The 14,605-nt window shown below is 44.6% G+C and overlaps 1 protein-coding gene and 1 non-coding gene across 3 annotated transcripts in view; both read right to left on the bottom strand.

Annotated features, from left to right (window-relative positions):
- Window positions 1-14,605, bottom strand: part of COP1 (COP1 E3 ubiquitin ligase) — a 135,694-nt gene that overhangs the window by 15,028 nt on the left and 106,061 nt on the right. The gene's annotated exons all lie outside the window — the stretch shown is intronic.
- Window positions 10,211-10,356, bottom strand: LOC133269110 (small Cajal body-specific RNA 3). The gene has a single exon (XR_009743317.1). It is a non-coding gene; the product is annotated as a small Cajal body-specific RNA 3 (non-coding RNA).

The following is a 14,605-nucleotide window of genomic DNA, read 5'->3' as shown; positions in this document are numbered from 1 at the left end:
AAAAAAACAACAAAAAAAGGAGAAAAAGGACAACCAAAAGCAAGGGGCTTCCTCCTAAATCTGTTGTCCCCACACAGAACTGCTTTGCTGTCCTGCAGGGGGCTAATGAGGAAACGCACTCGAGCCAGAAACAGCCGGCTGATGCCCTGGTAAAGAAGATCTCTACTGGTGCTGCTAGGAAGAAGCGGCGGGTCGTAGTAGTAGGGGACTCGACGCTGAAAGGGACAGAAGCACTCATCTGCCGGCCAGACCCTGTCTCAAGGGAGTTGTGTTGCCTACCGGGGGCACGGATCAGGGATGTGGCAGAGAGGCTGCCTGCTCTAGTAAGTCTCACGGACTATTACCCACTCCTGGTGATACATGTGGGTGCTAGAGATATAGACAGTAGTAGCCTGGGGAACATAAAGAAGGACTACAGAGCCCTGGGGGAGGTTGTTAGGGGCTCTGGAGCTCAGACAGTCTTTTTGTCAATTCTCCAGGATACAGGGGAGGACCTAAAAAAAGCTAGGAGGATTGGCCAGGTTAATAACTGGTTAAAAGGGTGGTGTCATAGTCAGGGGTTTGGGTGTCTTGAACACAGGACCCAAGTTTGTAGGCCAGGTCTAGCGGGGGCTGGTGGAGCCGGTCTGATAAGGAAGGGAAAGAGCAGTTCTGGTATGAGGCTTGCCAGACTGGTCAAGGATGCTTTAAACTAGATGTGTTGGGGGAGGGGGGCATCGTTCCATCCCAACACACCCAGTCAGTTGCCAGAACCTATAATAAATGCTCGGAGCAATATAGAGATATTCCAGTTGCTCCAGCCAATGAGCTGGCTTCATTTGGAACATGGCTCAGATGCCCCTATACAAATGCCCGTAGCATGGGGAACAAACCAGAGAAATTAGAGATGTGTGCACGTCTACAGGGGTATGATATAATCGGCATCACAGAAACATGGTGGGATGGCTCCTATGGCTGGAGTGTTGGAATGGAAGGTTACAGGCTCTTTAGAAAAGACAGGCCTGGCAGGTGGGGAGGGGGAGCTGCCCTTTATGTTAGGGATAGGCTGGAGAGTATGGAACTTTGTCTGAGGACAGGTGAGCAGTCCACAGAGAGTTTGTGGGTCAGGGTTAAAGGGAGAACAGCAATGGGGGACATTATTGTGGGGATCTGTTACAGACCGCCTGACCAAGGAGAACCTGAGGATGAAGCACTCTATAGACAGATAGGAAAAGCCTCACGCTCACAGGCCCTTGTTCTCATGGGGGACTTCAACCACCCTGACATCTGTTGGAAGAACGGTACGGCCCGGCACAAGCAATCCAGGAGGTTCCTCGATTGTGTAGAAGACAACTTCCTTCTGCAAGTAATAGAGGAGCCGACAAGGAGAGGTGCCATGCTTGACCTCGTGCTCACCAACAGGGAAGGGCTCATTGGAAATGTGACTCTCCAGGGCAGCCTTGGATGCAGCAATCATGAGATGGTCGAATTTGAGATCCTCAGGATAGTGAGAAGAGCGTGCAGCAAGCTCACAGCGCTGGACTTCAAGGGAGCAGACTTTGGCCTCTTCAGGAACCTGCTAAGTAAGGATCCATGGGATACAGCCCTAGAGGGCAGGAGGGCCCAAGACTGTTGGTTGATATTCAAGGATCACCTTCTGCAAGCTCAGGAGTGTTGCATCCCAAGTAGAAGGAAGTGCAGCAGGAGGGACAGGAGACCTCCTTGGATGGATAAGGAGCTGCTAAGGAAAATTCAAATGAAAAAAGAGGCTTATAAAAGGTGGAAAAAGGACAGGCAGCCTGAGAAGAGTACAGGGATGTTGTCTGGGAAGCTAGGGATGAGGTTAGGAAAGCTAAGGCCCAGTTAGAATTAAACTTGGCTAGAGGTATTAAGGATAACAGGAAGGGATTCTACAGGTACATAGCAAATAAAAAACTGACTAGGGAGAACGTAGGTCCCCTCAGGAAGCTCTCGGGAGAACTGGCTACACGGGATTTGGAGAAGGCTGAGGTTCTTAATGACTTCTTTCCCTCGGTCTTCACTGGCAAAGGCTCTGACCAAACCACCCAAGTCTTGGAAGGCAGATGCATGGACTGTGAGAATGAAGACCTTGCACCCACTGTAGGAGAGGAACTGGTTCGAGACCATCTTAAAAATCTGAACGTGCACAAGTCCATGGGTCCTGAGGGAGCTGGCGAATGAAGTTGCTAAGCCACTGGCCATCATATTTGAGAAATCATGGCAGTCAGGTGAAGTTCCCAATGACTGGAAAAAGGGAAATATAACCCCCATTTTCAAGAAGGGGAAAATGGATGAGCCAGGGAATTACAGAGCAGTCAGTCTCACCTCTGTGCCTGGCAATATCTTGGAGCAGATTCCCCTGGAAGGCATGCTAAGGCACATGAAAAACAACAAGGTGCTTGGTGACAGCCAGCGTAGCTTCACTAAGGGGAAATCCTGCCTGACCAATTTGGTGGCCTTCTATGATGGTCTACAGAACTGATGGACAGGGGTAGAGCAGTTGATGTCATCTACCTGGACTTGTGCAAAGCATTTGACACTGTCCCACACAACATCCTTGTCTCTAAATTGGAGAGACATCAATTTGATGGATGGACCACTCGGTGGATAAAGAACTGGCTGGATGGCTGCACAAAAAGAGTTGTGGTCAATGTCCAGCTGGAGACCAGTAACGAGTGGTGTCCCTCAGGGATCGGTGTTGGGACCGGTCTTGTTCAACATCTTCGTCGGTGACATGGACAGTGGGATTGAGTGTGCCCTCAGCAAGTTTGCTGATGACACCAAGCTGTGTGGTTCGCTTGATACCCTGGAGGGAAGGAATGCCACCCAGAGGGACCTTGACACGCTTGTGAGGTGGGCTGATGCCAACCTCATGAAGTTTAACCATAACAAGTGCAAGGTCCTACACCTGGGTCGGAGCAATCCCAGGCACAGCTACAGGTTGGGCAGAGAAGAGATTCAGAGCAGCCCTGCGGAGAAGGACTTGGGGGTGCTGGTCCATGAGAAAATGAACATGAGCTGGCTTCAGTGTGCGCTCGCAGCCCAGAAAGCCAACCGTATCCTGGGATGCATCAAAAGGAGTGTGACCAGCAGGTCGAAGCAGGGAATCCTGCCCCTCTACTCTGCTCTTGTGAGACCTCACTTGGAGTATTGTGTGCAGTTCTGGTGTCCTCAACATAAAAAGGACATGGAACTGTTGGAACAAGTCCAGAGAAGGGCCATGAGGATGATCAGGGGACTGGAGCACCTCCTAGTATGAAGACAGGCTGAGGAAGTTGGGGCTGTTCAGCCTGGAGAAGAGAAGGCTGCGTGGAGACCTCATAGCAGCCTTCCAGTATCTGAAGGGGGCCTATAGGGATGCTGGGGAGGGACTCTTCATTAGGGACTGTAGTGACAGGACAAGGGGTAATGGGTTAAAAAGTACGGGAATTTTAGATTGGATATAAAGAGGAAGTTCTTTACTGTGAGGGTGGTGAGGCACTAGAATGGGTTGCCCAAGGAAGCTGTGAATGCTCCATCCCTGGCAGTGTTCAAGACCAGGTTGGATGAGGCCTTGGGTGACATGATTTAGTGTGAGGTGCCCCTGCCCATGGCAGGGGGTTGGAACTAGATGATCTTAAGGTCCCTTCCAACCCTAACTATTCTATGATTCTATCTACTTATTTGCTGATGAGAAATCTGTTCCAGCTGTGTTCCTGCCCCTAACAGACTAGGGAGGGGCACTGTCATCAGGCATGCTAAAAATCAACCCTAAACTTCAACAGCCTCCCAGGTGAAGGTGATCTCCCTGGGTCAAACATGACACCCAGCCAAGTGTTTCTAAGAACACTTAACGATCCTTCCCGTCCCATGGTTCACACCTGTCTAAACACATTGGATAAAGGACACTTAACTAGAAGTTGTAGGTCCTAGACCTATATGAGTGTCTGGTATCTCCCAAGCACTTCAATAACTCATCTGACCCTTGGGGAGTTTCACGCCAGGCTCTCATGCCAGGAGAAGAGCAAGAAATTCCTGAATGACACTGACTCTGCTCACAACATGCTGAACAGTTATGAATCCTGGAAAACACCAGGTGTCCCAATATCCTCACTCTCCTACAAATCTATAGTTTAACCAGTTTTTCAGGCCATGCAGAGACTGAAATGCATAGCTTGAATTTCACCTATCACCTCCTTCTCCCCACATCCAAGAGATGACCCTCACAGTGGTCCCAGACAATGGTAGCACTCACACAACCAGCTTGGAGGACATGCTCCTCTGGGCCCCCAAACTGCAGTTTTAGATCCAGCAGTTTTGCTTCCCCCATGTGGCATAGAAAAACATTTCTGATTCCTAGTACTGAAGCCATTGCTGACAGCCAAATTGATTTGCCCAAACTATCAGGGACAGTTTTTTTTGACAGCGCCTGGCAGCCATCTAGAATTCAGCCAAGCAGCCCACACTGGGCCAAGTCCAGCCTTGGTTGTGTTTTTTTATGTTCCAAAATCATGAATTGTGCTCTGTATGAAAACTACATTACATTTGGAGACACTTTAGGTTTCTCAATTATCATGTGATGAAATGTTTCAGACACAGATAATGCCTACTGTCAGTCCCTTTAATCCAAGCCCATGTCTTTCAGCAAAGCTGGATAGATTTTCAAGAATTCTCACTGAAACCAAGAAGAGATCATCTCTTCAACATCTCTGGCAACTGGACCTCTATGCTTAAAAGACCCAAGTATCAATGTGAAATCTGTCTCATGACGGCAGGATGCAGAGTGTTCCTTCTCCTAGCATACAAAGTGTTGCTTATGCCAGAGTACTCACAAAGTCACCAGCTCCTGCATGGCTCCCAGGCTTAGACAATAGCATGCACAAATATTACATAGCACAGAATTCACCTAATTAATGCAAGAGAGAGAAAGGTTTGACTAATACTAAGGTATTAAAGCTACTGTAGGCTTAAGACAGGGCAGATAAAACCCCAAGCTAACCTCTGGAGAAAGAGGTCTTGCAGCAGTGTAACTGGTGGGAACTCATGCTGGCCAGTGGTAGTGGCATAGGCTGGAAAGAAAAACCTTGCTAAACCCCTCACATGACACCATTCCCTCAAAGCAAAAATGGAAGAAAGATAATGCATTACAACCACAGAGAGCGGCAATCAACATAGAAGAATGTGCTAATCACAGGAGATGTCGGGAATGATGAAGGCAGCCAAGCCAAGTTTGCCTGTCTGGGTCAGCAAGAGGGGAACACTTTGGCAGGAACTCATGAAATGGCTGATGGACTGAGAGAATCAATTTGTTTAAAATTGATAACGGATTCATACACTGCTACTCTTAATTTTATGCAGTTTGGTTGTCAACTCTTTGGGGAAGGGAGCTGTCACTTGCTGTCTCTTTGGACAACACCCAGTGTGGTGGGTTGACCCTGGTTGGATGCCAGCTGTCCATCAAAGCTGCTCTATCACTCCCTCTCCTCAGCTGGACAGGGGAGAGAAAAATCTAACAAAAGGCTCATGGGTCAAGATAAGGCAGGGAGAAATCATTCATCAATTACCATCATGGGCAAAACAGACTTGACTTGGGAAAATTGATTTATTTTATTGCTAATTAGAAGCATGAGTAGAGTCATGAGAAATAGAATTCAAATCTTAGAACACCTTCTCCCCACCCCTCCCTTCTTCCTGGGCTTTATTCCTGAAATCTCTGCCTCTTTCCCCCTGCAGCGCTGGGAGCTGGGGAATGGGGATTTTGGTTGTTCATCACACATTGTTTCTGCTGCTCCTTCCTCCTGAGGAGAACAACTCCTCATACTCTTCCCCTGCTCCAGCACAGGGTCCCTCCCATGGGAGACAGTCCTCCATGAACTTCTCCAATGCAAGTCCTTCCCATGGACTGCAGTTCTTCACTAACTGCTCCAGCACAGACCCCTGTGGGGACACCAGTCCTGCCAGGAAACCTGCTCCACTGTGGACTCCTGTCTCCATGGGGCCACATGTCCTCCCCAGGAGCTTGATCTAGTGTAGACTTCCCACGGGGTTACAGCCTCCTTTGGGCATTCACCTGCTTTGGTATGGTGTCCTCCACAGGCTGCAGGTGGATCTCTGTTCCACCATGGACCTCCATAGGCTGTAGAGGACAGCCTGCTTCACCATAGTCTTCACCACAGGCTGCAGGGGAATCTCTGCTTTGGCACCTGGAGCACCTCCTCCCCTCCTTCTTCACTGCCTTGGTGCCTGCAGACCTGTTTCTCTCACATTCTCACTCCTCTCTGTTGCAGTTTTTGTTTCCCTTGTTACCTTGTTACCACAGAGGCACTACCACCATCAGTGATGGGCTCCGCCTTGGTCAGCAATGGATCCATTCTGGAGCCGGCTGGCATTGGCTCTATCAGACGCAGAGGAAGCTTCTAGAGGCTTCTCATGGAAACCATCCCTGTAGCACCCCAGCTCCCAAAACCTTGCCATGCAAATCCAATACACCTACTAAATTGGATCTCCTTCCTGCTGACTGGAGCTTCTTTGCACCTTCTTAATGAAAATCACTTCCATCTCTAAGACTGGCCTGAGAGAGATGCATAAAAGCATCATATTAAAGCAACTAGAATTCTGACATTCAATTTATGTGCTTTAACTGTAATAACATTCCTTGAACATACGCATCCATTTTTAAAGTGGGAACCCACTACCAAACCAAGGCCAAGGCCTCGTACTACTGTATTCTAAACCAACCAACTTTGAAAGTTCTGGACATATGTGAAAAAGCTGACCGTTTTGTTAACGGGACTTTGAATAACATTGCAGGGGGCCTAGAGTGCTCAGTATTTGCAAAACACATTAACTATTCTGAATGTTTTACTCATGCCAGCTGGAAAAGTAGTATGATGGTTTCACTGCATCTGCAAGCCTTCTAATTGTGTTACTAGCTGGGCCAGAAGTCTGGCAACAATGAAAATCAAAGCCTTCATTTCTCTTTAAGCCAGGAATTCTATATTTACTAGCAACAGGAACAGAATCACAGCCTAAGTGTCAGCACTGAGGATGCTGTCTGAGGGGATGGGAATGACAGCACACATAGATGCTGTATCTCCAGCTAAGGCTGCAGGCAGGGAGGGTAGGGGATTACACATCTGCGTGGTGAGCAGAGATACGGCAAGAGGAGGGGAAATGAAGCACAGCAGGAGAGCAAAAATATCTCATCCCTGGAGGCTGCTTCCACCCAGAGGGCACCAAACTGCTTGGTGCTAAGAACAGACATCAGAGTACCTGTCTGCAAGGTGGCCCAACTTGTGGCTGTGTAAGCCACTACACGATACATATTTCTTATATTTGCTATGCAACACATATGTGTGCTACAGAAGTGAAATCACCAGGACCCACTGAGATAAAAGGGACAAATTGTTTCTTATAGAGAAAAATCAAGGCACAAACATGAACATCAACATGCATATAAGCTTCATGAAATTACACCTATACCTATTTATAACAAACACCTATTTAGGAAAGAGAACTTTGATTTAAATAATGGAAGTTTAATTAAAGTAAAACAAAAGTTTCCATTAATCTTGAAAATTCACAACCTGCTGCTCTCCAACATCCAATTCAGCTAATGTTGGAACAGGATCAAGCACAACACTGTGCCTGAAACCTTCTGCAATGCAGACAAGGCTGGACTAGCCATACCGAACCACACAGCCTTCTCTAGTCTTGAAAAACAGGAAGCTTTCTCTCCTCAAAATACTATTCCAGTTACACTTAAATCCTCTCCCTGCACATATTCAAGTCATAGGATTGTGTTAGAAAGTTTTACTGTCTTCTGCTCCTGTGGTACAGGGTAAGCACAGGTAAGGATGGTGCAGCAGAGCTAAACATCCTCCCCTAGCCAGCAGAACCATCTTCTCATCAACAGCCAACAGCTGTTTAGAGCTGGCCTGGCTCATGGTCAGTGTGGTCTCTGTGAACCTGTTATGACTGTATGCAAAAGGGAGTGGAACTGGACTTTGAGCTGGGTCTGCAAGGCTGTTTGGAAGACAGCAATCTTTCATTTGTAAACTGAAAGATGCTGGAAATCTCTAAAAGAATATATCTGAAGCCCACAAGCTTCTCCAGGTCAGTTTTCAAAGTCAGGCCACACTGCAAAATACCAACCTTGACTACCAAATCGTTTGTCTGGTATTGAAAAAGACAGTACAGTAAATTGAATTATATTTTATGAAGGTCTGACTGTACATAAAAGGTGAAGCACTTCATTAAACAAAATCATACAGGTACAGATGATACATATGTGGTTGCTTCTGTAATATCCTACTACTGCTGATGCTTTCTCCATTGTATTTATCTGGGAGTAGAAGGGAGTGGGAAGAGAAGACAGCCATGCCTTAGGTATTAAGAATAATGAGAGTACCGCTTTATAGCTTTAGTACAATAAATGCAAGACATGCCATCTTCCCTACTTTGTTCTGCAGAATGAACTATTCAAAAGGTAATAATGAGCTTCAGATCATCTAAAGGACTCAATTGTGCTCTGCTGTCTGCTTCCCTAATCCTATGTATCTAAAACATTCCTGAATCTGGAAGGATGAGTGAAACCAATGACAAAAACTCACCCGAGAAGCCAGGAATCACTGGGTCATTCAGCTACTGAAAGGCAGTTTTGATTTAAAAACAAAGGGTGTAAAAAAAACAAACCACCCCAACAACCAAAAACCAAACAAAAAAATCCCAAACAAAACCCACCAAGGACTGAGACTGAATTCAGAAGAAACCCCAGTATGTATGTCAGACAAATTCACTGATTGCAAGACAGGGCAGGGCGATGAAATCCCAAGCCCCAAACTTGACACACAATTCTTACCAGAGAGAAATTCCCTATTTTTTCATTCATCTTTCACTTTCCTTCTCCTTGATTTGCTCATTCACCTCCCTGCAACTTGCCTTCCCCTAAGGAATACCAGGAAGTAGTCTCTGAATTCTAATTGTGTTTGCTATTCTACTGGATGCCATAGCTTTAAATGGGAAAAATTAGGACTCGCCAGCAGGCATTCTCCACAATACCAGATGAGAAGTCACCTGAAGCTCTAGATGGGCTGGCTTTCTTTTGTTTACGGCCTTTAAATAATTCAGAGAGAAGAGCTGTCAAGCTGAATCTGCAAAGCTCCCTTGACTTTGGATTTACGCTATGATACTGCCTGCCTATTGTTTATAAAGACAAAAAGGAAAATGTTACAGGATCATACGTCTGCATGGGAGGGGAGTCAAGGACTGCAAGAACAAGGGCTGTCAGGACAGAAGTCATAAAAAAAAACCCAGATGGGAAAGCAAAATACAGGTGTATTAAGGTGAAATACAGATGTACCAGCAATGCAGCAAGAACAAGTTGTTAGCTTGATCATGCTATAAATGCTAGCAATTTCTGCTACCATGCTAGAAACAATGCTAGCAGTTTCTTGTGTAAATGATGTCATTCTTTAAAACGGAAAACCCCATATGCAAATAGAAACTTTAATTAGCAATTAAAAGCACAACTTTCCAGCTATACAGTTGCAACCACCTCTCCCAGGTCTGTCTCACTTCTGCAAACCAGTGACAGTCATCAGGCAGCACACCAGGAGTTAACTATCATTACAAACCTCACAGAGAGCAATTTCATCCCTTCTCCCTTTTTTTTCTGGGCAAGATTTACTAGGTCCTGCCTGGGGACACCAACAACCCACAGGCAATGGCTCCTAGCGTTCCAAGGAGCTCACTCACTCCAAGGTGCCTTTTAGATTTATTTATATTATTTTCTTTTAATGACTCTAGGGCACGCATGGCTTTGATGGGGTTTTGCACAGTCATTTTCAATCACTGGCTTTACAGCAAATGACTGTTTCTTGAAGCAGCAAGAAGAATTGAGTGGGAAGGGGAACCGCAGAACATGCAGCCCTGCTCCACCCATGTACACCTACCTCTCCAACCAGAATGTGATCACTTCTACAGCCAGTTTGCTATACCTAATGAGAACTTAAAAAACACAAGGGCATTTTAATACAAAACCTGATAACTATGATTACATCTTGTTTTAAACTACCCAGCTGGATTAACTCTCAGCAATTCTACTTAGCTCTGGATGCTGCAGACAAAACCCTACCCAAGGGCTGTCCCAAATAGTGGGATATTGCAGCTCGGCAGCAGTTGCTGCTGAGGACGCTGCAGGAGCTTACTCTGCACATTGCAGGATAACGCACGTGTATGGAGGGGAACGATCCGGTTTAGTTCACTCTTCTAAAGCAGACAGAGACCTCCACTTTTGCTCTAGGAAGACTGCAGTGGTGGACAAAATACGTTTCTTTTGCCCATGACTGGTCCAAATTGGTCCCAGCAGCTTCCAGGCCCACAAAATTTTGTTATTAAACCAGCCTTTTATTCCACTTGCTTTTACCTCTGGCTTTTGACCATAACAAATCCTAAATGAAACATGATGTAATGCATGCAAATCAGCTGAGGATTCAAATAATAGGGAAATATCATTAAGTGGGAAAGTTTAACTCAGGTCAAAATCATTCTAGCCAGAAGAAAGAGATGCTGCACAGGGAACACATGCATGCCCAATAGTCTTCAACATGGGACTGACTGCTCCTTTCTTACTTGTTTGGTGACAGCCAGCTAACATCAAGGCCTGAAGCTACAGTGCCATTAGTAAGTCCCTAAATCTCCTGGCCTTGAATACACTCCTAAACTCCAGGGAACACCTTGCTACAGTATGCTACCTGCCAGCCTCCCTACAGCAAGGCTATTAAACAGCAAGCTGCCTTTTCCTTCCCCCACCCCTTTTTTGTTAAATTTTAAATGTGGTACATGCATCTGAAGTGTTACCAGCTCCCAAACATTATTGATCACAGTCTGCTCTCAGGTAGGAGACCTAAAATGATTTGAGGGGCTGTGAAGCTCGCATGTTACAGCCTGGAAATCCTTGAATTAGATGCTTTCCCCTGCACTCTCTCCTTGGCTCTCTGAAAGAGCAAAAAGTAGATGATATTCTTACTCCATTCTAGGATGTAACTATAGATTTAGGACAACCTGACAGCTCTACACACTTCCTACTGGAGAACAGATTTTAAAAAGTGACATTAATTCTTAAAAGCACAGTTTTGTTGTTAGGATGAACACTCGTGGTTGCCGGCAGCAGACAGGAGTGGTGGATCATGCCTTGCCTCTGCTGGACGCACTGCCCATGGGCTTGGGCTGGAGCCTGAGCTTGCCCTTCTCTGGGTTCCCAAAGAGGAAACAAAGATATATTAAGTTACTTAATTTTGCCAGCCACTCCACAGACCCAGGAGTGGCTCAGTTAATGGCACACCTTTAAGCCATCATAGGCTTTTGTAGGTGGAGTGAGGTGCTCTTACTGCATGCTGAGAATTTTTAGCTAATATACTACACAGATTTACCCCATTCTATGCAAAACCTCCTCACAACTTTATTCTAAAAAAAACCCAGAAGGCATTTTACTTTCTAATGAGCCAGAAAATGAGGAAAAAGCATCTTTCTTCATATGATGTACTCACAAGCAGCTCTCATAAGCTCATGATTTCTCAGCACTGCAAAACCAAAAAAGGTTTTCAATAAAGCGAGATCTGGGCAATGTTCTACATCACCATTTAAGGACAATTCAATCATCTTTGTTCTGGATTAAGTCTTGCTCTAGATTAATCTTAATAGAGCAATGAATAGGAAATCCACAACTTGGGAAGTAGGCAGATTTTTATCTTTAAATCCAATTCACAAGTAATATCATGCCTCTTACAATGGATAATTCTGCTGCTGTTCAAGTTATTTTCACACAGTGGGTATATTAAAAAAAATATCGCTAGATATCTCCAATTGAAATGACTATTTTTAATGCTCCCTGTCATCTTGAATGCTTGCTAAGACTAACACTACTGCACCAAAAAGAAGAGCTCAACAATCAAGGAATCCATTAAGCTACCTATAACACTAACAGCAAAAACAAACAAAAAAAGTTTAAAAAGATTTAAGTATATAAAGAAAAAGTCATGTGATTTTCCTACAGGGATTACAGGAGTGCATAAAACCCCTTGTGTTGCGACACAATACCTTTGATTTTATAATATCCTTCAGCTACATAAATATTAGAATATTAGAATATAAACCTGAGCTTTGCTGACAAAGAGTGAGGGAAGACAAACACTTCTGGCACTTGATTTTCTTTTTTTAGCTAATCTGCTTCATCATCCCTTGATTTTAGGTATGTTTTCTGAAGAGATGCTATTGTTGACTCTCTCACTCCTCAGACACCACAGAGCCAAAGCCAGAGAGTGGGGGAGGTACCCCCTATTATTCTCTCTGCCTGACAATGCCTCAAATGCTTCAGAGAAGAGATGGTGAGAAATATAGGGCAAAATATAGTAGATATAAGAAAATAAAAGTAACTGTCCTCTGTCAGGGCTACACATGACTTACTTCTTGCCACAGGAGACTCGTGGACTGCTACAATCATAGGCAGAAAAGCTCCTGTGAAGAGTTCATGATCATCCACTACCCTAGCTATAGTGTCCAAGGAAGAAATAAAAGACAGTATAAAGAAATGACCTCTAAAAAAAAAACACGCACCCCAAACCAAAACAAAAATCAAACACCTCCCCCCCCCAAAAAAAAACAACAAAGCAACCCCAAACAAAAACAACCCCAAACAAAAAAGAAACCCCAAAAGGCACAGGGCACATACACAGTATGCATTTGTCCAGACAGAGACAGACAGATGATGCGGCTTGGCATGCATCACATTCATTACTTCATTAACTCTGATCTGTAGTCAAATGGGCTCAAATTCCCCAGTCAAACATTATCTGAAATTAATACAAAAACCCAGGTGAGAACACAACTGTCTGCATCATAAACCCCCTTCAAATCTGCTCACAAACAATGGAAATTTTGAACATCTTTAATAAAATGTGCCTTTGTATCTCCCCTCCCAACTCCAGAATAGATAATTCCCAGGTTCACAATGAACAGCTGAAGCCAAAGACTTAGTGATTACGGTGGGTTTGAGGAGGAGACTGACCTTGTCCCCACTTCCACGCTCAGACAGCTCTGCTCTTGAGGCAAAAACAAGGAGCCTTATGACAGGAAGAAGGATGGCTGCAGAGGGCGGCCAACAGACATGGAGAGGGTCAGAATTTGCATTCAAGGATATTCTGGGAAAGCAGTGGCCAAATTGTGTCCCTTCACCCTGCAACCATAATTTAGCCAAACATTAAGCCAAAAGAAATCTCTAAAGCAGTATTTTTCTTAAACAAACATCTGAGCATCAGCAGAGTGAATTTTCACAGTGTGGGTCTTTGCTTACTTTTGGCAAGGTAAACAGATACATTATTGAGTTTCGAAACAAAGAACACTCCCAAGCTCCCAGTGCAGGCTGCTGCCTGCTCTAAAGAAAATTTCCACAAGCTGCTAACTCCTGTTTTACTTCAGCTTTGCATCCATTTCCCAACAATTTAAATTTCTCCTTTTGCATTGTCAAGCCAAGCAACAGAAAGTCGAAAACAGAAAGCTGACAGTGAGATGAATCCTTTTGTACTAAATAAGGACATTTTTATTTCACTTCCAGCTCATCTTCTCTCCTCTTTTTTTACTCCTGCTGACCCAAATTTATCTTTTCAAATGCTGGAGCTAACATGAAAGTTGCGAAGCAAAGCACGCTCAGAAGCACTATTAACCTCCTATTTTAATCAAGGATATTTCACCCTAAATAAGTCAAGACATCCCCCAAGCACATACTCCCCCGACTAGACTAGCTTGCTGTTATTTAGTGGTTGGAAGAGACGTGGCCAGAACACTCTTTGTAGAGGAGAAAGGCAACCAGGTCTCAACTAATCAACCTAGAAACTAGGAAGGCAAAAAAAAACCCCATGTATGCCTGATTTACACTGGCAGGCTTGGGTCAGCTGAGCCCCTGCTAGCACCGATAGTGAGGAGGATTGCAGCAGCTTCTCCTCCTCTTGCAGGAGCTAATTTATGTGCTATCTGCAGATTACAGGTGAGAGGAACTTTTTTATTTATTTAATGGATCTGAACCAATCTTTCTTCCCAGTATATGTAGCACTGCTTATCTTCCCTGCAGTATCTCCAATTATTATAAATAAATGGGAAACAATGCAATGTCTCATCTGCTAGCTCCCCAAGGCTGCCCTAGCTATACATCTCTGCTTACCTTAATATTCACTTCAGACATACTAAAGTAAAACTAGAAAATCTAGTACTGCACCAAACAGCTCACTTATCTCCAGATTTATCAACTAGGTAAGAGTTTCAGAAGTGATTATGATATACAATAACGTATAAGAGATGTAACTGTTTGAAGCAGCTCTTCCCTCACAGAATTCAAAACACCTTGAGCAAGAGCGAACTCCATTCAGCTGCACAGCCCCAAATGTAATAGTATCTTTTCCATCTGAAAGGTACTAATTAAATATCTAAACATAACTTTCCTTCCATGCTGTCTTTCTCTTTCTTAGAAAGGATTTATTATTATAATTCTGTGTGTATCCTATATAAAATAATTGCATATCCAGGTAGCTTCAATTCAGACACTAGACTGCTTTCAAAGGAATGACCATTTTCA

This window comes from Pezoporus flaviventris, unplaced genomic scaffold (assembly GCF_033815535.1).
Source record: "Pezoporus flaviventris isolate CSIRO_AGI_PZ_B2104156 unplaced genomic scaffold, CSIRO_AGI_Pfla_v1 ptg000013l, whole genome shotgun sequence".
NCBI lineage: Eukaryota > Metazoa > Chordata > Aves > Psittaciformes > Psittacidae > Pezoporus > Pezoporus flaviventris.
This window is presented reverse-complemented; position numbering and strand designations above follow the sequence as displayed.